The 24,532-nt window shown below is 44.3% G+C and overlaps 1 protein-coding gene across 1 annotated transcript in view; it reads left to right on the plus strand.

Moving 5' to 3' along the window:
• The first annotated feature begins 6,616 nt into the window (after nucleotides 1-6,616).
• LOC144890823 (uncharacterized) overlaps nucleotides 6,617-24,532 on the plus strand; it is a 131,024-nt gene continuing 113,108 nt past the window's right edge. Inside the window, exon 1 of the mRNA XM_078772672.1 lies at nucleotides 6,617-6,809. The gene's annotated coding sequence lies outside the window, so the exon portion shown is untranslated. The remainder of the gene's footprint in view (nucleotides 6,810-24,532) is intronic.

The following is a 24,532-nucleotide window of genomic DNA, read 5'->3' on the forward strand; positions in this document are numbered from 1 at the left end:
CCGCAAGGCTAACCCCCGCTCTTGCAGGGAAAATGGCCTTAAAATGCATGTTGTTGTTGTTGTTGTTGTATTTATCTCTCAATATTGTTGAAATGAAGATCAAATAGCTGTATTGCTACGGATTCGTCACTTCCGGCGTTGTGGTTTTCATCCACTGCAAGCATTTTTGGTTCCATGTACTATTATTGTTATCGTTTAAGTGAAATGGAGATAACTGTTTTCAAAAGGTGAAAAATTAGTGTTTTAAAAGAAACCGGAAACCGGATCGGGGGAAACTGGAAGAAGAAGAGGAGGAAGCGAAAAGCGTAGCAAGTGAGGTCGGGGAAGAAAAAAAGCCGAGCTGTTTTGAGGTCTCGAGGAGACACTGGCGAACGTGGATCACGAGCGAACTTTGGTTTTCCCGGGGAAGGGATTCCTGCGACAGTGTTGTGATCGCGGTGACAGATAAACCTGCGTGACGGGTTTTGCGGTTGATTCCAAAGAGAATCGTTGTTGGAGAGCAGGTACGCCTCCATTATGGGCCCGCCCACCATTTTGCCTCGCTCCCGCCATTTCGCATTGCTCCAGCCTTTTCGCCTCGCTCCAGCCATTTCACCGCACCCAGCCGTTATCCTGGTTTGCGTGTGTGATGTGGATTTCGAGTGGGAATTTGTGGTTCTCCGTTTGGGAGCCGCTGAACGTTCATACCCGAAGGTGTGATTTCCCAGTCGCCTTTTGGGTGCACCTTTGCGCCTCTTTGGCAGCATTGACTGTCAGCCGACTTGGGTTCTGGTCTCGATACGACCTTTTTCTTGCGATCACCGGAGCATGGATCGACTTTGGCTTGGTGCCGGGACAGAGACTTTGGGGAATGTTCTTTTCGCTCACTTGGAGCACAGTGAGTTACTGAGTAAGAAACTGATGGTACCATCATAGGAATGATGTAATATTTGTTGTACAATTGATTAATATTGTACTTGTGCTGTTATTCTTGTGTGACATTAATACAATACTTGTTTTTTGGTAACAATTGGTTGGTGTGGTTTCACCATTGGTCATTGACACACAGAATAACACATCTTTCTGCCGTGACTCCTTTCGGGGCTCGGAGGTACACCGTGACCGGGGTTTGGGGAGGAGCGCGTAACAGAAATTGGGGGCTCATCCGGGATAGAATTCCCTAACATTCCCAAAATTTGGAATTTTCTAACATTCCCAAATTTTTCAAAAAAAATTGAAATTTTTGTGTGAAGGTTTACAGGTGCTAACTAATAGTCACCATGGTGTTTGACGCAGAAAAGTTTGCGACCTCCCCTAATGAGGCACAGTTCCAGGCGTTAAAAAGATCGGAACTTATGATATTGGCCAAATATTGTAACTTGGCGGTCCGAGTTAGTATGAAGAAAGCAGAGATTCAGACATTGGTGGTAGAATCTCTAGTGGGCCAAGGAACATGGGAAGAGGTAGCCTTGGATTGGTTACCAGAGGAGAAAGGAAATGTGGAGCTCCGGAAAATGGAGATGCAACTGCAGAGCCAGGAAAGGTTAAAAGAGTTGGATTGGAAAGTGGAAAAGGAAAGAGCCGAGAAAAGAGCAGAGGAAAAGAAAGCAGAAAAATAACTCGAGGAGAGAAGAGCCGAGGAAAGAGCAGAGGAAAGGAGAGCAGAAAAGGAACTTGAGGAGAGAAGAGCCGAGGAAAGAGCAGAGGAAAGGAGAGCTGAAAAGGAAAGAACAGAACAGGAACGAGAACTCGAGGAAAGAAGAGCAGAGGAAAGGAGAGCCGAAATGGAGTTAAAGGAACGGGACATGGATTATCAGAGGGAACTTAAACTCAAGGAGCTGGAATTACTGGGGGAACGGAGAGAAGTAGTATCCATGCCGGCTAGTTCGACAACTAGTCAGAACTCTTGGGATGTTGGTAGGCATGTGAGGCTGGTTCCACCCATCAATGAAAAGGAGGTAGCCAAGTTCTTTTTACACTTTGAGAAGGTGGCTCAAATGTTAAAATGGCCTGTGGGGTCATGGACTATGTTAGTGCAAAGTGTTCTGGTGGGTAAAGCTCAAGATATATTTTCGGCTTTACCGATTGACCAATGTGCAGATATGAGATCGTGAAGAAAGCCATTCTCAAAGCCTATGAATTGGTCCCTGAAGCTTACCAACAAAAATTCAGGAATGCCAGGAAGAGGGAGAGTGAGACCCATGTGGAGTTTGCCAGAATGAAGGAAACTATGTTTGATAGGTGGTGTTCCGAGGCCATGTAGTAGGTCAGGGTCAGGTGCAACCAGTGACAGCCAAGATAGAAGCCATTGATCACTTCCAAGTTCCAAAAGGGAAGAAGGAGCTTGAGAGATTCTTGGGTATGGCTGGTTGGTACCGGTGGTTCAGCAGGAATTTTTCTGATGTGGTAGCCCCTTTGACGAATTTGCTGAGGAAAGAGAACATGTTTGTTTGGGATGACAAATGCCAGGCCGCCTTTGCCCACGTCAAAGCGATATTAATGAGCTCTCCTGTCCTAGCAGCCCCGGATTTTCAAAAACCTTTCAAGTTGGCCATTCATGCAAGTGATGTGGGGGCTGGGGCAGTTCTATTGCAGGAAGATGGTGATGGCGTGGGTAACCCGGTGTGCTACTATTCGAAAAAGTTTAACAAACATCAGGCAAATTATGCCACTGTGGAAAAAGAGACCCTTGCTCTCCTGCTAGCGCTTCAGCATTATGAGGTGTATCTGGGAACTACTACCTTTCCTGTAAAAGTCTTCACTGATCACAACCCCTTAACCTTCATTCAAAAAATGAAAAATAAAAATCAGAGGTTGATGAGATGGAGTTTGGCTTTGCAGGAGTTCAACTTGGAAATTGAGCATGTAAAGGACAGGGACAATGTCGTTGCTGATGCTTTATCCAGAGTGAACTAACGTTGAAAATTCCTGTAGGGTGTTTGGAAGTTTTGTTGCTTTCTTCTGGGGAATATTAATTATTGTTGCTCACGTGAATTGATCATTTGGGTGTGAGTTTTACTTTTGTTTGCTAAAGCGGGTTTTTGCATGAAAAGAAAGTTTTCACTATGTTCAAACTTTCTTTATTGAGGGTGGGGAGTGTTACGGATTCATCACTTCCGTTGTTGTGGTTTTCATCCACTAAAAGCATTTTTGGTTCCATGTACAGTGGAACCTCTAAATCCGAATTTAATTCGTTCCAGCGGCAGTTCGGATTGGGAAAAGTTCGGAATTAGAAACTATTTTCCTCATAAGAAATAATGGAAAGTGAATTAATCCGTTCCTGGACCCCAAAAACCCATTATCAAGACACTGTTAACTGCAAATACACATGATTCAAGGTAAAATAAGATGAGTAAATGCCCTAAATATCAAATAATAATAATAATAAAAACAAGAAATAAATGTACTAACATGAAAATAACTGCATTTACCTTAGTGGAGAGTTCTGATGGTGCATGTGGAAGCTGGAGAGGAGGAAGGAGGGAGAGGGTTTTATTGCTTGGAAGGTGAGGCACCTTCCAAGCTAACATCAGATGACTGTGCTTCTGGTGTTTGCTCTCTTTGTCTCTTAACACCACTTGCAGAGGGTTGGGGCTCACTAGGCTTGCTTTCTTTAGAGAACCACCTCTCCAAAGTTGCCTGGTGTTGGCGACTTTTCTTAATTTTTCTGAAGTGGTCAATCACATTGTCACTGAACAAGTTAATGCTCCTGTTAACCACTGCTTTATTAGGGTGCCACTTTTCAACAATGGCCTGTGTTTTAGACCAATGGAAGCACAGTTCTCTAATTTCAGCACTGGAAATATGAACGACGCTCGCGGCGGGAAATATGAACGACGCTAACGCTATGTTGGCGGTTCGGTTATAGAAATACATTCGGAATTAGGGACAAAATTTTCTCGAATTTACGGTTCGGAATTAGAGTAGTTCGAGATGAGGGGCGTTCGGAATTAGGGGTCACTACTGTACTATTATTGTTATCGTTTAAGTGAAATGAAGATAACTGTTTTCAAAAGGTGAAAAATTAGTGTTTTAAAAGAATCTGGAAACCGGATCGGGAGAAACCAGAAGAAGAAGAGGAGGAAGCGAGGTCGGGGAAGAAAAAAAGCCGAGCTGCTTTGAGGTCTCGAGGAGACGCTGGTGAACGTGGGTCACGAGTGAACTTTGCTTTTCCCGGGAAAGGGATTCCTGCGACAGAGTTGTGATCGCGGTGACAGATAAACCTGCGTGACGGGTTTTGCGGTTGATTCCGAAGAGAATCGTTGCTGGAGAGCAGGTACGCCTCCATTACGGGCCCGCCCGCCATTTCGCCTCGCTCCCGCCATTTCGCATCGCTCCAGCCTTTTCACCTCGCTCCAGCCATTTCACCGCACCCAGCCGTTAGTCTGGTTTGCGTGTGTAATGTGGATTTCGAGTGGGAATTTGTGGTTCTCCGTTTGGGAGCCGCTGAACGTTCATACCCGAAGGTGTGATTTCCCAGTCGCCTTTTGGGTGCACCTTTGCGCCTTTTTGGCAGCGTTGGCTGTCAGCCGACTTGGGTTCTGGTCTCGATACGACCTTTTTCTTGCGATCACCGGAGCGTGGATCGACTTTGGCTTGGTGCAGGGACAGAGACTTTGGGGAATGTTCTTTTCGCTCACTTGGAGCACAGTGAGTTACTGAGTAAGAAACTGATGGTACCATCATAGGAATGATGTAATATTTGTTGTACAATTGATTAATATTGTACTTGTGCTGTTATTCTTGTGTGACATTAATACAATACTTGTTTTTTGGTAACAATTGGTTGGTGTGGTTTCACCATTGGTCATTGACACACAGAATAACACATCTTTCTGCCGTGACTCCTTTCGGGGCTCGGAGGTACACCGTGACCAGGGTTTGGGGAGGAGCACGTAACATGTATGTTGAAATTTGTTGAAAAAGTCAAAACTTTACATGGGGTGTACTTACTTTTTCACGTGACTGTATATTATACATACCTATATTGACCACTCAATTTCTGAGCCAATCCTCTTCAAATTGGAATCAAAATTCGGAATGTCGACCCAACTATTAACTGTCACCATTGGTGTTTTGCACGCTTGTATTGCACATCAATTTATACATCGTCCACCTGAAAGACCAAGTCGGAGGGATTGTCTGCTTCCACTGGTTTCCATTGGACGTTAAAGATTCCTCAGTTGCCTTGCACAAAGAGTCAGCGAGTTATTGCCCACACCTTGAACAAATTGTAAAATTGCTGCACTTATTGACAACTGGGAAAGTACCACGAAAGCACCCATTGTGAACTGCTACGGCAGCACCGATGATCTGAACAATTGATTGATATAATGAAAATGATAAAACAGTATCTTGTTCATGTAACTTTTTTTTTTTTTGTACAAGATTGAGCATCATATTAGAGTGAGGTTATTTAGGGTATGAACCGACAATGTGGTAACAGTTGGACACACAATAAATCAAGGGAATGGATGAACAGGAAAAAAAAAGGAAAGGAGGGCAGGAAATACCTGCACCTGCCAATAAGAGTGTTGGGTTGGGCAGGGTCATTGGGGGCAAAAAAGATTAGTGCATAAGTATGTGGTGTGACATGAGATGGCAGCACACCTCCACTTGCTTCAACCATTTTTGCAGAAACGTATGTTCTTTAACCAGCATACATATTTTGTGTTCAGATTATATCAAGAAAGCCATTGGTCTCCAGGAAATTGGGTTCCAGGCACCTGACACCTCCAAGTGGAAGACCAAATGGGCCCAACACCTGATTTTTAACTTGATACCCATTTTAGATGGAGAATGTCCATTTTTTAGGATGAGATGAAACCTCTCCCTAATATCGATTAGCAGGCTTGGAAGCTCTCATAGCTTAGACCGAAGCCCCCTGGCATTTACACCTTTAATTCGGGTTAAAGTGAAACGGGACTGAGTGCTTTTGCAATGCAGGGGAGTTACTGATCCCTGAGAATATTGTTCGCCGGTAAAGATCAGCTGTCCCGAGTGAACGCCTCTTTGTGAACCCATTTATGTGCTAATGCTCTCCCACATTAATTTACCGCTTTGATCCTAATACTCCCTTCCTCTACCACAACCCCCTCCGCGGCTTCCTTCCCGTGTCGCCACTGCGAGCCCGTGTAACCGATGCACGAATGGACGGCGACAGTCGCTTTCTCCTTCGTTTCACATTTCTTTCATCCTCTCTTTCTCAGCCTTGCTATCTGTGTTTCGCAGGCAGGTGTCGACTGCTGTCCAGGGACGACGGCTCCGATAGGGGTCACGTGCGAGACTATAGGCTGCCCCTTTAAACGGGAGCCGCGGCTCTCGCTCATTGGCCAAGCGGTCAGGCTGCTTCACGCCGGCTCGCGCTCCCGTATCACTCCACGCGCAGACGCCTCACCGCCAAGCTTTGGTAACGATGGAGCGAGGAAAAGCAGTTCGCTCCGACAAGCGTGTGAGGTAATAAAAAAAAGAAGCGGGATCTGCGTGTTGAACTGTCCGCCAGCGTGGATTGAGAATCCTTTTGGAGCTCCGAATGTGGGAATCTGTGGCGTTTGCCAAGCCTTAGCACCTGTAAAGATGCAGCAGGTGCCCTTCTAGGCAGCGAAGGGGAGGGGAGGGGAGGGGAGGGGGTCGGGGGGGGGGGGGACCGAAATCGGAGCGTGTGAGATCCTCTCCATGAGCAGCGGAAAAGGCGCTTCTCAGCAACAAGTGCCTCGTCCCGCTCGGCCTCGTGTGAGGTACCGGCGCAGGCCACGCCGGCCGAGGTTCCCCCTCGTTGGGGGTCTTGGGTGACCGGGACATCGAGACGTGCGATTCGCTTTCCCCTTCAGGTATGTTACATTTTCCGAGCGGCGGGTTTGGATGACATTTTTAGGATCATGGAACACGGTTGCATGTGCTGTGGTATCTTGTCCGCCTTTACCTCATGGATCGTGTCGTACACTCGTCCAAACTGAACATATGCGAGTTGTCGATGTGGAAACACTAAGTTGATGCGCGTTCACGATCGACGCGTCGCTTTTCGTTACCTGAGGTTCAGCCCCAGCGCGACGACCCCTGTGGATCACTCCACGCTGAGGTGAAGTGGCACCGGTAGCGGACCCTCTTCCCGGGAAGCACGAGCGGCGATTTAGGAAGCGCCGAAATTTATGGAGTCGAGGCGCTCGTAAAATGAAGTGATGTAGCAATTTACGCGCGTCCGTGCACGCAGACGGTCTCCGCGACCCCCGTGGGTGCGACACGCATCGCCCTCAACGAGTCGGGGCCGGGCGCTTGTAATCCGCAAAAAAACCCGGGGGTGGGGAGGGTGTCGACGACGGGCGCCCGCTCTCGCATCGGCGTCTGGCCGGCGGCCAAGGGACGCTCTCCCAGCGCCGTGTGAGACACGGTACCGGGTGCGCGGACGCGGAGAGGCCGCGATGAGTGATGGCGTGAGCTAAGGGGCACCCGAGCGCAGTCCGGCTTCGCGACTTCCACATCAGCCCCGCCCTCTCGCCCGATTAGTCCCGGATATCTCTCGGTTTCCCTTTAATTAGTAAAGAGCGCACACGCACAAACGCCATCGACATATTCCACACCGTGCTTACTTTTACGGGATTACTTACGGGCAGCGCACTCACCTGTGAGCATCTCGTCTGGGTTCGATTCTCAACCCGACTGTAAACCGTCACCCCGCAGGTGCTCAATGAGGGCGGGGTTCCTCGGATGGGACATTATGCTGGTGGACGTGAAAGATAACACGGTGACGTTAATAAAGAGTAGGGCATTGTGGGCCGGTGCCCTTCCAGGTTACTTTCCTAACCCAGGAGAGAGTGAGAGATCACCTGTCGCTTTGTCTTTGTGCCGGAAACCGCTTCAGTAGAACGAGTGCTGGAAGTGGAATGCGTTCGTACATGCGGGGATGTAATCTCACATTGCAATAACATCCCAATTGTTACCGCCGCCACCAAAGGTAAATGGTTACTATTGTGTTTATGCTTTTACAATAGCTTTGTTATTATTGTACTGGCAAAATAGCTTTGTTGCTATTGTTCTTCCAAAATAGCTTTGTTGCTATTGTACTTATGCAATAGCTTTGTTATTATTGTTCTTCCAAAATAGCTTTGTTGCTATTGTACTTATGCAATAGCTTTGTTATTATTGTTCTTCCAAAATAGCTTTGTTGCTATTGTACTTATGCAATAGCTTTGTTATTATTGTACTGGCAAAATAGCTTTGTTGCTATTGTTCTTCCAAAATAGCTTTGTTGCTATTGTACTTATGCAATAGCTTTGTTATTATTGTACTGGCAAAATAGCTTTGTTGCTATTGTTCTTCCAAAATAGCTTTGTTGCTATTGTACTTATGCAATAGCTTTGTTATTATTGTTCTTCCAAAATAGCTTTGTTGCTATTCTACTTATGCAATAGCTTTGTTATTATTGTTCTTCCAAAATAGCTTTGTTGCTATTCTACTTATGCAATAGCTTTGTTATTATTGTTCTTCCAAAATAGCTTTGTTGCTATTGTACTTATGCAATAGCTTTGTTATTATTGTACTGGCAAAATAGCTTTGTTGCTATTGTTCTTCCAAAATAGCTTTGTTGCTATTGTACTTATGCAATAGCTTTGTTATTATTGTTCTTCCAAAATAGCTTTGTTGCTATTGTACTTATGCAATAGCTTTGTTATTATTGTTCTTCCAAAATAGCTTTGTTGCTATTGTACTTATGCAATAGCTTTGTTATTATTGTTCTTCCAAAATAGCTTTGTTGCTATTGTAATTATGCAATAGCTTTGTTATTATTGTACTGGCAAAATAGCTTTGTTGCTATTGTTCTTCCAAACTAGCTTTGTTGATATTGTACTTATGCAATAGCTTTGTTATTATTGTACTGGCAAAATAGCTTTGTTGCTATTGTTCTTCCAAAATAGCTTTGTTGCTATTGTACTTATGCAATAGCTTTGTTATTATTGTTCTTCCAAAATAGCTTTGTTGCTATTGTACTTATGCAATAGCTTTGTTATTATTGTTCTTCCAAAATAGCTTTGTTGCTATTGTACTTTTGCAATAGCTTTGTTATTATTGTTCTTCCAAAATAGCTTTGTTGCTATTGTACTTATGCAATAGCTTTGTTATTATTGTTCTTCCAAAATAGCTTTGTTGCTATTGTACTTATGCAATAGCTTTGTTATTATTGTACTGGTAAAATAGCTTTATTGCTATTGTTCTTCCACAATAGCTTTGTTGTTATTGTACTTATGCAATAGCTTTGTTATTATTGTACTGGCAAAATAGCTTTGTTGCTATTGTTCTTCCACAATAGCTTTGTTGTTGTTGTACTTATGCAACAGCCTTGTTGCTATTGTTCTTCGATAATAGCTTTATTATAATTGTACTTCTACAATAGCTTTGTTATTGTACATCTACAATAGTTCTGTTGTTATTGTACTTCAAGAATAGCTTTGTTTTATTGTACTTCAAGAATAGCTTTGTTTTTTTTACTGTACTTCTAGAATAGCTCTGTTCTCTGTTGTTATTGTACTTCTGCAATACCTTTATTATAATTGTACATCTTCAATAGCTTTGTTATTATTGTACTTCCACAATATCTTTGTTATTATTGTGCTTCTAGAATAGCTCTGTTGTTATTGTACTTGCACAACAGCTTTGTTGTTTGTGTACTTCTACAATAGCTTTGTTATTATTGTACTTACATAGTCTATTCATGTACTTCCACAATAGCTTTGTTATTAGTGTACTTCCACAGTAAATTTGGTCTTATTGTACTTCCACGATAGCTTTGTTATGATCGTGCTTCTACAACAGCTTTGTTGGTATTGTACTTCTAGAGTAGATTTGTTATTATTGTACTTCTACAATAGCTTTGTTATTGTTGTACTTCTAGAATAGCTTTGTTATTATTGTACTTATTGAATAACTTTGTTGTTGTTGTACTTATTGAATAGCTTTGTTATTGTTGTACTAGAATAGCTTTGTTATTATTGTACTTCTTGAATAGCTTTGTTATTGTTGTACTAGAATAGCTTTGTTATTATTGTACTTCTTGAATAGCTTTGCTATTGTACTTCTAGAATAGCTTTGTTATTATTGTACTTCTAGAATATCTTTGCTATTGTACTTCTAGAATATCTTTGTTATTGTTGTACTTCTAGAATAGCTTTGTTATTGTTGTACTTCTAGAATAGCTTTGTTATGATTGTACTTCTTGAATAGCTTTGTTGTTATTGTACTTATTGAATAGCTTTGTTGTTATTGTACTTCTAGAATATCTTTGTTATTGCTGTACTTCTACAATAGCTTTGTTGTTATTGTACTTCTTGAATAGCTTTGTTGTTATTGTGCTTCTTGAATAGCTTTGTTGTTATTGCACTTGTACAATATTTTTGTAATTGTTGTACTTCTTGAATAGCTTTATTATTGTACATCTAGAATAGCTTTGTTGTTATTGTACTTGTGCAATATCTTTGTTATTGTTGTACTTCTGAAATAGCTTCATTATTGTACTTCTAGAATAGCTTTGTTGTTATTGTGGCTTTAGAATATCTTTGATATTATTGTGCTGCTACAATAGCTTTGTTATGATTCTTCTGGTACAATATCTGTTGTTATTGTACTGGTACAATAGCTTTGTTATTATTCTACTGGTATAATATATTGTCTGTTATTATTGTACTGGTGCAATAGCTTTGTTATTATTCTACTGGTATAATATGTTATTATTGTACTGGTACAATCACATTGTTATTATTGTACTGGTACAACATCTCTTATTATTGTATTGGTACAATAGCTTTGTTATTATTGTACTGGTACACATCTATTATAATTCTACTGGTACAATGAAGATGTTATTATTGTTCTGATAGAATATATGTTATTATTTCATTGTTAGAATAGCTGTTATAATCTAGAATATATGTGTGAGACAGCAACCTTACCTGGGATCTCTCTCACTCTCGTTTGATTTCCTTTGGAATCTTCTTTGACTAATAACATTACTGCCATCTTGTGCAGACGGGAAAGGTAGCTCCGCATCTGTGAGCATCCCTTTCTTGAAGGTGTCCCATGTGCGGTAATGATCCCATGATATATTGAGTAAACCTTGGTCTACTACTCTACACTGGCAGCTCTGGTAGCTCTGGTCTACTTTGGCAAGCCAAACTCTCTATTTGGATTAAGCATGGTTTACCTCCACCACCGAAGATGGGTGGAGATTGTTTTCACCCCTGTATGTCTGTGAACATGATATGTCAAAAAGTAGTGGACAGATTCGGATGAAATTTGGTCGACAGGTTGTGTGTGTGATGAGGGTGAATCGATTCAATTTTGGTGAAGATCTGAATCTGGATCCAGACACAATAATTTTAAAGTGATTTTTCACCATTGAGTGACAAGGCCAAAAACGATATGTAGCACAATATCTCAAAAAGTTATAGCAGAGGTCTGAAAAAAAAAACTAGGTGGCTGAGCTGGTTAGGTGTCAAGAACAAGATGATTCGATTTTGCTTAATGTCTGGATCCAGATCCGACCTTTCATGGGTTACAAAGCAAACTGTTCAGGCTGGCGGATGTACTCGCTCTTATACCGTTCTAGTTTGTAACTTGGCCGACCCAATTGAAATCATTCCTCATGAACAATCATTATCAAACAAAGATTGCCCTCTCTGGATGTTATTATTATCTATCTATAATTCCAGTAATCGCTGTGTGTTTGTTTGTACGTTTGTACGTTTGTACGTTTGTTTGTTTGTCTGTGACCGCTGTTTCTCGACAACCACGGGTCCGATATACTTTTAACTTGCCAGGTATATTGCTGGGGACCCGAGGATGTGCCTTTTCAAGGTTTCATATTAATCGGACAATTACTTACCGAGCTATGTCCAAAAAACGATTCAACCAATCAGAGAGCAGCGAACTATCGCGTGTGCCGAACGTGGCGGACACACTCTGCCTCGGATGGCACATTTGAGAGCGTATTCATTTATTTCACGTTTGCAAACTATGTTGGCGCTATACTATGTTTTAAAACTAATAAAAACCCCGGGGGGATTGTCACTGTACTCGCAAGCCGTTCGCCGTTCGCTTTGGCGTTGCGAATGAACCAAAACATTTCATGCACCAAACCATTTCATGTAAAGCGTTCGCCGTTCGCTTTGGCGTTGCGAATGGACCAAAACATTTCATGGACCAAACCATTTCATGTAAATAGAGGGGGGGATATAATTTTAGATATAGATATAGTACGGGCATGCCCTAGTTATTACAATTACAGTTATTATTATCAACTGCTTGACCTGTCCCACCGTGGGATTCTTTCCTTTCAACACTACATTACATCGCAGAGTTCAAGGGTGTCCTCCACTCATCCCTCGAACCATCGCCCCACTCACTCCACAATCTGCATGGTCGCTTGGGAGGGGGACTCGCTTGGAAAAGGTCATCACTTTGGGGAGGGAGGTGTGCTCGCTGAAGAAAGGTTACGTGCGCTGGGTGGGAGAGCTCGCTGGTGTACAATGTACCTGATCATGAGTCTGGTGTTGTTCGATTTCAGTGCAAAGGTCATTGAAAGCACAGGGCCTTTTCACTTACTCACCGCAGGCAGGTCGGTGGTCTTTCTGTCTTCTACCGACTCCTCTCCGGCCTTGCTCCCCCAGCTCTCTCTGGGCTCTGTCCCCTAAATATTCCTCCAGGTCGCACAAGATCTGCCTGCAACCCTCTTATGGTTAAACTGCCAAAATCAAGACTCTCTGCTCGCTTTCACTCCTTCATTCCTCTTTTCTCCCACCTCTGTAACAAAGTCCCTCACTCTCTTCAATCCCACTCCTCCCTCCAGGTCTTTAAAACAGCTGTTCACCACCATCTCTTATCTTCCCCCATCCAAAATCTTGATCTTTTCTACCACCGTTAATTTCACCCCAGATCCACTTTTTTTGAAATACCAACTTCTTTCCTGGAAGTCCTTGTAGTGTCCTTGTGTTTTATACTTCTCCCACCCCACCCCCCTTCCCACGCCTCCTCCCCCCCAAGCCCTCTCCCTCCCACAGATCATTTTTTATACTTTTTTTTTTTTTGTATACAAGATCGAGGCTCGTGAAAGAGCTAACATTAATCTCACAAAAAGTCAAACCGACACATCAAACACAAAATAAGGGGAGCGGTAGACAAGATGGGGAGAGAGGGGAAGGACACAAACACAACATTTGAGAGCAGGGACATCGAGAGAACTGTGGGAGGGAGAGGGCTTGGGGGGAGGTGGGAGAGGTATAAAACATATGGACATCTCCCGATGTCCCTGCTCTCAAATGTTGTGTTTGTGTGCTTCCCCATTCTCTCCCCATCTTGTCTAACGCTACCCTTATTATATGTTTTGTGTGTCTGTTTGATTTTTTGTGTGATAAATGTTAGCTCTTTCACGAGCCTCGATCCTGTATACAAAACAAACAAACAAAAAAAAAACACACTGAATAATAAAATAGTTTACATTGACAGTTGCCCTTGTTGTTAGTGCAAGGACGTTTTTATGTGCATGTTTGAAAAGCTGTTAATGCCGACTCATTCACTTTGACTGGATGTTTTCACCTTCTTTTTCTTCCTCTTCATCTTCATTTTATTACTTTTGCATTCTTCTCCACTTTTTCTTTTTGAACGTGCAGTTGGGGTTCAATGTGTGAATTATTGTTTGTATCTTACGTTTCCACGCACAAGCTAACGGGTTGGTGCAAAGTTCCCCAATTGTGCCTTGAGCGGTGCCATCCCGACATGCGACACTCATGCCGGATTGGCATGACTCTCACCTGACTCTCATATCACGAAAGAATGACCATTACCTTTATTCCTGTGCCTTCCTGTGGCACGTTTCATACAGCGACCAAAAGTGCGTTTGTGATGATATCGGTGAACGTGGCCCGATTTTCTGATTGGCCTGTGGAGAGCGCTATGCATGGGAAGATCTTGGGCTGCTGCTTCCGAAGGAGTTGGTGAATAGGACCTTAGCCAAACACGTGCCGCCGAAACTTTGCTTACGGTAGAGTTGCTGTTTTGTTGTTTTAGCATTGATTTATTTTTGCTCACTTTTTCTGTTCTTCTAAATTCAGTCAAAGTCGGATTTTTATTGTATGTACTGTTACGTGCTCCTCCCCGACCCCCTGGTCACGGTGTACCTCCGAGACCCGAGAGGAGTCACGGCAGAAAAATGTGTTATTCTGCATGTCAAAGATCAATGGTGAAGCCACACCAATTGTTACTCACAAACAAATATTGTATTAAGATCACACAAGAATAACAGTACAACAATAATAGTAATCAAAAGTACAATCAATATATCCTATGATGGTACCATCAGTTTTGTAATATATAACTCACTGTGCTCCAAGTGAGTGAAACAAAAACATCCCCAATGTCTCTTATTCCCGGCTTCAAGACAAAGTTGATTCGCTCCAGTGATCGCCAGAACGATGTCCAATCGAGACCAGAATCCCGTTCGGATGGCAAGAACAGTCCCGCTGCCAAAGCAGGGCAAAGGCGCCCTCAAGGCGACTGGGAAATCCAAAGGCGCCCTCCAGGCGACTGAGAGATCACACCCTCGGGTATGGACGTTCCACAGCTCACAGTCGGCGACACGCAGACTTTCCACTCAAAAGCCACGTCACACACACACACCCCAGATCGACGTCTGAAGGCGGTGAAAATGGTCGAAACGAGACGAAATCGTGAGCGAAGCGCAAGTCCTGCGCGAGTCAAAATTGCCGACGGCCCGGTCTCGTGGCGCAACGGCACGACGATGATTCTCTCCTGAATCGATCGCAAAACCTGACACGAAGGTTAATCTGTCACAGCGATAACCACTCTGTCGCAGGATTCCCTTTCCTGGGAAACCCGAAAGTTCGCTAGTGACTGTTGTTCACCAACGTTCGCTCCAAACCGCAAATAGCTCGGCTCCTTCTTGTCCGACTTGCTCGCTCCACCCTCTTTTTCTCCCCTTCCTCTTTGTCGCCGTCCGGTTCCTGTTTCATTTAAAACATTAACTTTTAACTTTTGAAAATAGAAATATCTATTCCCTTTAAATGACAACAATAATAATACATGGAATCAGAAATGTTTACAGTGGATGAAAACCACCACAATGGAAGTGACGAATCCGTAACACTTCCACCCCTCAAGAAAGAAAGTTTGAACATAGTGAAAACTTTCTTTGCAGGAAAAACTCTTTTAACAAATAAGAGCAAAACTCACACCCAAATCATCAATTCCCGTGAGCAACGATAATTAATATTTCCCAAAAATAAAGCAACAAAACTTACAAACAACCTACAGAATTTTCCAAAGTTAGTTCACTCTGGACAAAGCATCAGCAACGACATTGTCCCTGCCCTTTACATGTTCAATTCCCAAGTTGAACTCCTGCAAAGCCAAACTCCATCTCATCAACCTCTGATTTTTATTTTTCATTTTTTGAATGAAGGTTAGGGGGTTGTGATCAAAAATCCAAAACAAAGCAAATCTATAGCACTTTTTGAAGGAGGCCGAGCTGAGAGCCAGGTTTCATGGTGGTTGGGTGGTGAGGCCTGGAAGTATTCACTACATGGACGCCTTTAGGAACGTGGAGTTCACGGTTAATCCGTGTAGGAATCTTGTCTCGGCTGCTCCTGAGCCCTCAGTGCTTCCAACTCTTCTCTTGATCATAAAAATCATAACCGCAGTTGTGGAGTCGGGTGCTATAGTCACGTGAGTAGCGGTCTCCCTCTCGGCCACTACCCTGATAATCATCCCTTCGGGAGCTGCCGTAACTCTGCGAGCCACCATAGTAATCTCGACTGCGGCCACCACCAAAACTACTACTCCCACCCCAGGAGCCATAGCCACCCCTGAAACTACCTCCACGTTTTCCTCCTCTGTAGCCCCCTCGACGCCCATGGCCTGCCTTCTCTACTGTTATGGTCCAACCATCCAAATCCTTGCCATTCAAATCCTTTTCTGCATCTTTGGCATCCTTTGTGTTTTCAAACGTGACAAAGCCAAACCCTCTCGACTTTTGCGTCTCCCTGTCTTTTATCAGCAACACTTCCAAGAGTGGTCCATATTTGCCAAAGACAGAGTTCAGAACATCTTCACTTGTGTCAACGTTCAGTCCACCTACAAAGAGCTTGTCAACATTGCCTCCATCCCTGACTTGTGTGTGCTGACACTTAGTTTCAGGGTACTTGACAAGAAGTGTCTGTGCAAAGCGCGACGTCAGTACCTTCCTCTTCTCTTCAGTGCGCTTCCTACCCATAGCACGAGTCGCAGTACAGGATGGAAAGATACCCGGAATCTCCCGCTCCAACTGTGCGGTGTTATTTTCCATACTAGGCTTTTCAACCAACATTGGGTTACCAGAAACTTGACCACCGGCCAAATCATTCCCGATAACAAAAGATATTCCCTCTACAGGTAGAGTGGCTTGTAAACCTACGGTGACCGGTCCTGACCCCAAATCAGACTTTAAATGGATGACATGAAGTGGAGCTTTAACATAGCCACCAACCCCCTGTAAAAGAACACTAACACCAGTTGCCATCTTCTCTGACAATGGCAAAATGCCTTCAAGCATCAAAGATTGATGTGCTCATGTGTCCCTCAATACCCTAACAGGTCTCTGGTTAGTCAAGTCTCCATCCAGTGACACAAACCCCTCTGAAATAAAAGGTTTGTAACCCTCTTGAACAAGGTCGTTCTGTGATGCCGTAACTTTGGCATGGGAACGTTCACAAGGCTCTGCCCTCCAAGGACGATTTCTCGCATTTGCCAATGCATTCGGAGTTGTACTAGTCTGACTCCGCTCCTGATTTTTCCTTTTCAGGGCATAACATTGGGACATCAAGGTGTTATAGAATATGACAGAATACAGTTCTTCAGGGGACAGATTAGACATTTTTTAACAACGTGATCACGTGATCACAACAACGTGGTCGAAGAACAACGAACAAATAAGAACAACGAATAAACGAATAAGAACAGAGAAGGAAATTTTTTTTTTTTGGTTTTTTTTTTTTTGAGGAGATTTTAAAACAAGGAAGTATGGGGTGAAAAGACTGGGAAAAACAGAGACCAAAAGTAATTGCAGCGCGATCGAAGAACCGCTGAGACAAGAACAAAGCCTCAAGCCAAGGTCAGACACGGTAGCCTACTACACTAGGCCTCAGAATACGCGATACGAAAGACCGACGATTCTGTACACAGGTATGAAAAAGCAACACCAAGAATACTATTAGACACCCCAATAGGTACATACACCGAGACCGAGACCGAGACACGGGACCATACACCAATATGCAAATTCTTAAAATTTCAGCTCAATGGCATGAAAATTGCCGATTTTATATGACACTGATATTTGACCTTTTGACCAACTTATTAATTTGTCTTCTCCATATTCAAATAATAACGTTTTGTTGAAAATTTGATGACAAAGCTAAAATGATGAATTAAAATTTCAGGTCAATTGGATGAAAATTGTTGATTTTAGCTGACGTTGACTTTTGTCCTTTTGACCTTTTGACAAAATTTTTAATTTGTCTTCTCCATATTCTTATAATAAAGCTTTGTTGAAAATTTGACAACAACAGTTCAAATGTTTAAAAAAAAGTTAAGCCTCGGACAGACGCACAGACTCACACACAAGTGATTGCAAAAGCGCATCTCCCGCTCTGTGGGGGTCGGGCTAATTAAAATAACCCAATGTACATACAAGGAGCAAAACATGCGTATGACTTATGTGCATATACTATAATACATCGTGGTTATATACAGTCACGTGAAAAAGTAAGTACACCCCATGTAAAGTTTTGACTTTTTCAACATATTTCAACATACAGCTATTTGATCTTCATTTCAACAATATTGATAGATAAAGGTGATGTAATATAACAAATATCATGAAACATTTACATTTTGTAGTCCATTGTATAATTTAAATAAACATAAATGCAAATTTCGCATGTGGAAAAAGTAAGTACACCCCTACATTTATCACTACTTCAAATACCTAAAATTAGAATCAGGTGCACCAGCTCAGGTGCAAATGATTAGAACATCGTTCGAGAGGATCTTGGAGGAACCTGTCTTATTTAAACCTCAGACATTTAGTTTGGTTTGCTCTTTGTTGTTGAAGTGTGTGGCGTCACAATGCCTAGATCAAAAGAGCTCTCTGATGCCTTCAGAAAGAAGGTTATCGATGCCTACGAGTCTGGGAAGGGATTTAAAAAGATCTCCAAACAATTTGAAATCAATCATTCGACTGTCCGGAAGATCATTGACAAGTGGAGAAGATTCCAAACAACTGCCAACTTGTTCAGGCCAGGCCGCCCCATCAAGTTCAGCCCGAGAGCAGACCGCAAGATGCTGAAAGAAGTCTCTAAGAACCCCAGAATGTCCTCACTGGACCTACAGGTAGCTCTTGCCACTGTTGATGTCAAAGTGCACGAGTCTACCATAAGAAAGAGGCTGCACAAATTTGATCTACATGGGAGATGTGCCAGGAGGAAACCTTTGCTGTCCAGAAAGAACATCAGGGCAAGACTAAAGTTTGCCAATGAACACCAAGGCAAAGACCAGCACTTCTGGAACAATGTACTCTGGACAGATGAGTCAAAGGTAGAGCTATTTGGCCACAGTACCAGAAGACATGTTTGGCGAAAACCAAAGACAGCATTTGACTACAAGAACCTGATACCAACTGTGAAGCATGGTGGTGGAAATATTATGGTTTGGGGCAGCTTTGCTGCATCAGGGCCTGGGCAGCTCACCATCATATAATCCACTATGAATTCTTCATTGTACCAGAGGGTGCTTGAGGATAATGTGAGGACATCTGTTGGAAAGTTGAAGCTCAACCGAAGGTGGATCTTGCAACATGACAATGACCCTAAACATACCAGTAAATCCACCAAGGAATGGCTGCAAAGCAAGAAATGGAGGGTTCTGGAATGGCCAAGACAAAGCCCGGATCTAAATCCCATCGAGATGTTGTGGGGGGATTTGAAACGAGCTGTGCATGCAAGAAACCCCTCAAACATCACACAGCTGAAAGAATTCTGCATGGAGGAGTGTGCAAAAATTTCTCCCAGTCGATGTCAGAGACTGGTAGACAGTTATAAGAAACGCCTACTTGAGGTTGTTTCTGCCAAAGGGGGCAATACCACCTACTAGAGCCAAGGGTGTACTTACTTTTTCCACATGCGAAATTTGCATTGATGTTTATTTAAATTATACAATGGACTACAAAATGTAAATGTTTCATGATATTTGTTATATTATATCACCTTTATCTATCAATATTGATGAAATGAAGATCAAATAGCTGTATGTTGAAATATGTTGAAAAAGTCAAAACTTTACATGGGGTGTACTTACTTTTTCACGTGACTATACATTGGATCATTCCAATTGCACTGATCCATGGACTAACACCCAGGCTTAAGGCCTGCCAATCTGTGCTGTTTCATTGGGGTGGATTCGGGTCACCTGTCCAGCCAATGGGTGTAAAGCAGTGGGGTGGAGTCAGGGCAGCTCAAAACAGAGCCATGTATAATGTGATATTTTCGAAGTCCAAAAAGGACATAACTCTGTGAAAAATTCAAGAAACGCCCTGAAACTCAAACTTGTTCTCTAACTTATAATAAAGCCATGTACCAAGTTTCAGTTGAATATGTTAGTGTATGGGGGAGAAGTATGAAAAAAAACACAGATGGGACAGACGGACATACGGAAAGCAAACCTAAAGTCCCCTCTGGTGAAAACTGTAGGGGGGGACTAATATCTTAATACTGTTGTGGCGCCGATGATTAAGATCACGGGTGGCAGATAGCTGAACAGTTTGCTTTAACTCCGAGGCAAATAAGCCAAAAATTGGCGGTCAGTCCGTCGTGCGTGGGCGAAGGAAACCAGGGTTCTTACATACACAGACGAAAGCCACAGGGTTTATTCCTCAAACCCACAAACACAGAAACGAGACAAGGAAAATCAACAATACAACAAATGAAAGGCAACAAATAATGGTTTAATGAAAATAAATGCAACACAATAAAAAGAATGTTGAGGTAAGATAACTATTTGCTCTACGCTGACACAAAAAATACAAGGGGAATGATTTAAAAAAAAGGTCTGTTTTAAGCCGGCCGGCACTTAGCCTTGCGTCCCAAATAGCTGGTAGGCGCTTGCTGGTCGTCAAACCCAAGTCGCCGTGCAGGAAGCGCATAAGATGGCGCAGAATCTTGCCCGAAGTGAGCTGCCAGCGAGAGGCAAGCAGGCAGGATAGCCTTCTTTGGTTTGCTCGCGACCTCCTCCGTCTCTGAAGAGCACCACCGTCAACCAACAGCCCTCCTCCGACGTTGTAAAGGTTCACCCCGCTCCACACGTTTTCCTCACGAGTGCACCCGAGACAAAGCTTGACCGCCCACGACGAAAGACAGCGAGAGAGACAGCGAGAGAAAGAGAGAGACAGAGACAGAGACAGAGACAGACACACTTCCTCCTCCTCCTTTCTCCTCCAAAGCACATAAACTCCACGACCCAGCCGAACAAACAATGGCTAGCGTCCCGCTAAAGCCCACGAGCCAAATCATACCAGCATGAACAAAGGAAAATGGCGCCCTTCTTGTTTGTGCCAAGAGACTGAAAGAGCAACAGATTCTTCCTCCTCCTGCTCAAACCTTCACACTAACGTCACACGCCATGTGTCTTTTACTGAGGAGAGGCTTCCGTCTGGCCACTCCCATAAAGCCCAGATCGGTGGAGTGTTGCAGTGATGGTTGTCCTTCTGGAAGTTTCTCCCATCTCCACACAGGATCTCTGGAGCTCAGCCAGAGTGACCATCGGGTTCTTGGTCACCTCTCTTACCAAGGCCATTCTCCCCCGATTGCTCAGTTTGTTCGGGTGGCCAGCTCTCGGAAGAGTCCTGGTTGTTCCAAACTTCTTCCATTTAAGAATTATGGAGGCCACTGTGCTCTTGGGAACCTTCAATGCAGAAATTTTTTTGTAGGCTTCCCCAGATCTGTGCCTCAACACAATCCTGTCTCTGAGCTCTGCAGGCAGTTCCTTCGACCTCATGGCTTGGTTTTTGCTCTGATATGCATCGTCAGCTGTGAGACCTTATATAGACAGGTGTGTGCCTTTCAAAATCATGTCCAATCAATTGAATTTACCACAGGTGGACTCCAATCAAGGTGTAGAAACATGTCAAAGATGATCAAGAGAAATGGGAGGCACCTGAGCTAAATTTCAAGTATCATAGCAAAGGGTATGAATACTTATGTCAATGTGATATTTTAGTTTTTTCTTTTTAATAAACTTACAAAACTTTCTAAAATCCTGTTTTCCCTTTGTCATTATGGGGTATTGAGTGTAGATTGATGAGAGAAAAAATGAATTTAAACGATTTCAGCATAAGGCTGCAACATAAGAAAATGTGAAAAAAGTGAAGGGGTCTGAATACTTTCTGAATGCAGTGTGTGTGTGTGTGTGTGTGTGTGTGTGTGTGTGTGTGTGTGTGTGTGTGTGTGTGTGTGTGTGTGTGTGTGTGTGTGTGTGTGTATATATATGTATATATATATATATATATATATATATATATATATTGTTACGGACACGACTTTGATGTTATGGTGGGCCGAGCGGAATGGCCGCCGTGTTCGCACAAGTTACCCGATTACCCTCGAACGTTGGCCGAATCGCGCTACGCTAGATCAATGAAGGAAAGGACACAACGGCTGGGTTAAATGACACGACACCAGGGGTACAGTTCTCAAGACCTCCGGAGGAGGTTATAATATGGGTTTGCAGAATGTTTAGATTACACGGACAAGAGGTACAGCACAGAAAGGTGGGCACTTAGACACGGTCTTATCTTAATCCCGACAGACCACAGACAAACGGGACAAGACTGACTCACACAGGGATTGATGGCAAGGAGGGGCAGGCAGTCGATGGCTCAAGGTGCACCTTGGCTCAGGGGCAGAATCGACTCGGTCCGGTCCAAAGAGGCGGGAGGTATCCAGCGCTTGGAGGTGGCGACTTCTCTCTCCAAGCTGGGGGCGCATCTCACGTCACCTCCGGTAAGTGGCTGCGTATATCCAGCGGGGAGTGACACGCCTCGGCTCGTTAGCTCCGCCCCAGATGGGATCGGTCCGCCGCTTCTTATTGGGTGCGGGGGGGTTACCGGGCTCCGCCCTTGATGAGGAGCTGACAGTCAGCCCCTGTGTGGTAACCCCGTCGGAGCACATGGGCAATGGCGGCTAACCAAGCCGGAGTGAGGACGCACACTCCCCGCGCCGCCGCCGCGCCGCCCCCGCTGTTGTTGTAGTTGTTGTTGTTGTTGTAGTTCCATGAGGAAGAGATGCGGGGAGGTATTGGGAGGTCCTAAACTCACTACTGGTGCCATACAATCACATTCTGGTGCAACGAAGAGTCAGAATTAATGGAAACGAGTCCTTAACTGACATAGACTAAGAATAACTAGCAAGATGTCCTATAGTTGTCTACGTGAGATGCGGTGAACCTGGGCACGACATTTAATGGGGGAAAAAGGGGAAGGTCGGGGCTACAGAGTGTTGTTTACAGACAATGGGACTAGGGAATGGGGGATTGGGGATAGTTGGGGAGTATTGGGGAAATAGGGGAATATTTACAAGCGGATATGGATGGAGGCCAAATCCCATATCCGCAACATTGCACCCTTCTCTACCTCGGGGCGTCCCGACCCGATAAATTTTTACCTACTTTAGTGTGGCACTCAGATGTCGTTCCCTCTACTATTAATTCTACCCTGAGTGCGACAGTTTTACAGATGTTCACAAATGAGTAAATATGTCCCCCTGCGACGTTGCACCCTTCTCCTCACAGAAACACACCCACAGGATAACCGAATCGCGGAAAGAATCCTCAAACTAAACCAACAGCCGGTAGGGAGCATCATTTATACAAGACTACACTGATATTTACACTACGATCCAGGACCTGTTTTTGGAGGAACACATGCAGATGTTATGCATAGAGAGAGCACGCATGCCAGCATCGATACACCAACCCACGAGTGCTCTGTGGCCTTACGGCCTTTAATAATGTGCAGAGCACCCCGTTCAAGCACCAAAAGCACCACCCCATCATGTACAGTCAGCACCATCCGGTGCACCAATAAAGTGTTCAATAATCACCGGTGGTGTCGCAGCCGGCCGATGTTCTGCCGCTGGTCTTGCCTTCCTGGAGCACTTGGCCTTCTGGCTTCTTTAAAAATAAAGAAAGGCGCCAACCGCGTCCATTTCTGAATTGTGGCCGTCAGGGGGCCAACTATTAGTGGTTCACCTGTATGGCATAGGTGCCACGTTGACCCATAGGTCCATCAACGGGTGGTGCTTGCCCGCAAGAGAACTGCGGTCCATGGTGGGCGGCCACAAAAATTGCGGTCCATATGGTGTATCGATCCCGGCAGCAAGCAGCGAAAGTGCAGGCCCACAACTGCGGAGCCAGCACCTCTCTCTCCTCTCTCTCTGCCCCAAAGCCAGATCCTCGGAGGTGGGAGACAAAAGAAGAAGACAAGTGAGTAAGGTGGTAAGGGCGCAAAAGTGCATGCAATATAAGATGATGCACACTGGGGGCACATGGGAACCAGGTGAGACAGGTACGTTCCTACCGTACGCCCCCCCCCCCCCCCACCAGGTAACCTACATTGCCCCTCCCTTACCCCTTACTGTATCCACAAAACACAACACTACCCATAAACATCTACTTTACAAATCAACAAACGTCCCTACTGTCTTCCCCGTTCCTCCCATAAACCAAATTCGTCTTCTCTCCCTCCTAACCAATCAAATTTGCCATTTCCAACTCTCATCAAAATTTGCCATCTCCAATTCAACATCAAAATTTGCCATCACCAATTCATCATCAGTCCCTCCTAAGGAGGGAGAGATGGAATCACCCCAATGTCTCATCCACGTCGTGATGCGTCTCACCAATCCACACAGCAATTCTCATTTCCTGCACACAGAACAAAGAAAACACAGGTGTGGAGTCATCATCATCACCACAGGTAAGTGGCTGCGTATGGTGCGACAGGTTCATCAATCCTAACTATTTCCTAAATGACTTTAACAACTTTACATTACCCGGGGACTTTCCCCTGCCAAACCATTGGCCCTCTTACACTATGGGTTCTAAAAACCAATTCCCATTGACCAAACTGTGGTGCTTTTCAATTTGGGGTCTCACTCCCCCGATTCATCTCCCGGTGCCCTCGCACAATTTCTGGGCGGTGACGTGTAGCTCTCCCAGCAGGTCTACCCACCTGCACACCTCCACCACTGTAGTTGCCACCCGAGCTTACCTGCTCCTCACCCTAACCTAACTACCTGGGGAAGGCCCTCTGGCGCTCTCCCCACTCGGTGCCCTCTCTGGCACTGGGCTACCCGGGTCCGTCCTCCGGATCCTCGGGCCCCACTGACACTAACGGCTCCCAGAGCCCACCTGCGGCCTCACCTGGCCGACATCCTCACAGTGGTGGAGTGCCCAACCAACTACA

This window comes from Myxine glutinosa, chromosome 2 (genome assembly GCF_964187855.1).
Source record: "Myxine glutinosa chromosome 2, kmMyxGlut1.1, whole genome shotgun sequence".
Classification (NCBI taxonomy): Eukaryota; Metazoa; Chordata; class Myxini; order Myxiniformes; family Myxinidae; genus Myxine; species Myxine glutinosa.